Here is a 3206-nt window from a genome sequence, read left to right on the forward strand (position 1 = left end):
TTGACAATTCTACATTCTCTCCTGCTCCTTTTAAAGGAGAGGAGGCGGGCCCCTCCGGGAGATGGGAGGAGTCGTCCTCATCGGACTCGTTAGAGGACGATTCCGAGTCTAGCTCTTCTGGCCATGCTTCTCCGGACACAGAAGAGAAAAACAGTCGCCTACAAGAGGCGAGGCTTTCTCACGCAGTTCAGAAGGGGGACGATTGGGCGGAGCCATCCACCTCTCACCGAGAGCAAAATACCCCCTACTACTGCACGGTACCTCGGGGCCGGATCACGGCCATGCAAGAGAAAGTGGAGAGCTTTATCGCAAACCACACAATGGGCCCCGACTTTTTAGTGTTCGTGCCGGATCCAGAAGACACAGTCGTCTGGCCTAGGGGTGAAACAAATTCGGGTTAAAACCGAACCAAACCGAAAACCGAACCGAATAAGAAATATGGTTCGGTTTTTTTTCGGAAATGGTTCGGTTCGGTTTTTAAAAAAAAAATAATTCGGTTTTCGGTTTGGTTTCGGTTTGAGGAAATAAAAAACCGAAAAAAACCGAAAACCGAAATTTTGGCCCAACATAAAAAAAAACCCTTGGCCCAGCCCAAATTTACCCTAAGTATAAAATCAGAAAAAAAAAAACCCTAAGTCCCTAACCCTCAATCCCTCATTCTCTCTCGGTCTCTCCTAGTCTCCTGACTTCCTCTCCTCTAATCCTCTTGCGAATTTCTCAGTTTCATTGCGAATCCAGATAGCTCACCTTTTCAGTTTCACTCTCCACCGTTGCCGTTCACCACTTCACCACTTCACCGTTCAGATTGGTGAGTGTTCGTTTGTTTTTTTGTTTTTTTTGGTTTGGTTTACTTGGATGTTTTTCTTGTATTCATGATTTTGATTCCAATTTTTATGCAATGCAATGGTTGTGTACTTGTATAGTTGTATTATGTAAATTCTTCTCTGTAACTTTTAATTTTGGTAATTTATTTCGAGGATATGTTTTTAACTAGTGTGTGTTTTAGAGCCTAGTAATTTATGGTTCTTACTCACCCAATCTCTCTCTTCTGAATTCAATTTCTCAGCATGTCATTGTTCAAGATTTTGCTTCATTATTCAAGACACGTCAAATTGGGTCAAATAAAATTGCTCAACAACAACTCATCATTTTCACATCTCACCCACCAAAAATTAAAAAAAAAAAAAAGAAAAAACGAATGTGCTTTCGTGATGATCGATGATGAAGATTGATCTGCCTTTGCGATGATCTGATTTGATGTTGATAATTTTGATTTTTGATGGTCTGCTGGTTTTAATCTGGTGTAGTTGTCTTTTTATGATCAATAAAAGAAAAAAGGATCTAGTCATCTGATTTTTTGATGATGTGATCAATTTGGTTATTGAATTAGAGTAATTAAATTAGAGTAAGAAAAAAGAGAGAAGAATTTCGAACAAGTTGAAGCAATAAAGCAGCTTCTGAATTGTGATAATTGTCGCCCACCAATATTTTAAATTTTGTTTTCCCTTTTTTGTTTTAAAAAAGAAAAATTGTTTTCCTTTTTTTATACCAAACAAAAGGAAATTAATTGGTTGTTAATCGTTTACGTTTTCTTAGTAATACCAAACAACTAGTAAGGGTAACACTATACATTACCCTTTCCCCTCCTAATTTGTTTCCATTCCGTTACCTTTACAAAGTTGATACCAAACGCCCCCTTAGTTTCATGTGGGTTTTTTTTTTAATTTTTATTTTATTTTGGGGTAATTTAGTATGAATTAGTACTTTTAGTTCAACTTGAAGAGTTGATAATGATAAGTGTCATTCTCGTGTAAGAAGAATAGGAAATGGAAGTTTTTGTTTATTGGTAAATATATGGTACTCCCACATTAATTATTATGAGATTATTGTAATATATTGATTTTGCTTCTGGGGTAGCTTAATTTGAGCTATAATTTGTTGGGTTGAAGTGGTTTTTGTGCGAATTTGTGTTTTTTTTTGCTGTTTATACTTAGTTGTTTCTTCTTGTTGTGTTTTTTCTTCTGAACAATGGGTTTTGACTTCTGATTGCATTTTTTCATGTCTATGTCACAAATTTGAGTAAGCTGAAAAACTGACTTGTGAAATTGAGGATATATGGATGGAATGACAATTTCTTTGCAGTTGTAGGGTTCTATGCTGCTGAGTGCTGACCTGCTGTAATGATGTTGCTGCTGCCCTGCTGCTTGTTGCTACTGCTGTTAAACAATTGTTAAAGTTGTAATGTTGAACAATTTTATTTTTTTTTGGGATGAGGTGTTGAGCTTTTATAACTTTGAATTATAACTTTGAAGTTTTAGAACTTGTTAATGTTGTTTAAATCTCATTAAGCATTTATGCTACTACATATGTTGTTGAATATAATATTTATATGATTTAAGCCCACAAAAATTGCAGATTAAATCCCAAATAAACAAGGCCCAAAAAAATTCGGTTTGGTTCGGTTTTCTCTTTTGAAACCGAAATTTGTATGGTTTGGTTTGGTTTGGTTTGGTTTCAAAAGTAAAGTGGTGCGGTTTGGTTTCCAAAAACCAAAAACCGAACAAAAATTGCAGATTAAATCCCAAATAAACAAGGCCCAAAAAAATTCGGTTTGGTTCGGTTTTCTCTTTTGAAACCGAAATTTGTATGGTTTGGTTTGGTTTGGTTTCAAAAGTAAAGTGGTGCGGTTTGGTTTCCAAAAACCAAAAACCGAATTAGTGTGGTTCGGTTTCGGTTTGGCCTATAAACCAAACCGAAAACCGAACTTTCACCCCTAGTCTGGCCGGCTGGTACCAGTTATGATGGCGCCTGCTTTGGCTGCTACGAGGCGGCCATCAAGGCTGGGCTGCGCTTCCCACTACATCCGGTTGTTCAGCGGATCTTGGATGGGTATGAGTTGGGGTTATGGCAGTTAGCCCCGAACTCCTAGGTCAACGTACTCGGCTATGTGGCCGGGTGCGAACTGCACGGGGTGGAGCCGAACTTCGAGGCTTTCGCCCACATGAACTACCTCAGCCGGACCCCTAAGGCAGGCGGTACCGGCTGGTATCAATTGACGAGCCACAGGGGCTACCTCATGACGAGAGGTAAAGCAAACAAATGGAAGGACTGGCGGAGCACCTTCCTTATCATTGAGAGTTCAGACACAGAGCTGAACAAGCGCTTAAACAGGTGGAACAGGAATCCGCCCCTTCTTGCAGGCGGCC

The 3206-nt window shown here is 39.1% G+C and overlaps 1 long non-coding RNA gene across 1 annotated transcript; it reads left to right on the top strand.

Annotated features, from left to right (window-relative positions):
• The first annotated feature begins 612 nt into the window (after positions 1-612).
• On the top strand, positions 613-2365 carry LOC110697566. Its single transcript, XR_002506514.1, has 2 exons — positions 613-808; positions 2143-2365. It is a non-coding gene; the product is annotated as an uncharacterized LOC110697566 (long non-coding RNA).
• The last annotated feature ends 841 nt before the right edge of the window (positions 2366-3206 follow it).

The sequence above is a fragment of the Chenopodium quinoa genome, unplaced genomic scaffold (genome assembly GCF_001683475.1).
Source record: "Chenopodium quinoa cultivar QQ74 unplaced genomic scaffold, ASM168347v1, whole genome shotgun sequence".
Lineage (NCBI taxonomy): Eukaryota > Viridiplantae > Streptophyta > Magnoliopsida > Caryophyllales > Amaranthaceae > Chenopodium > Chenopodium quinoa.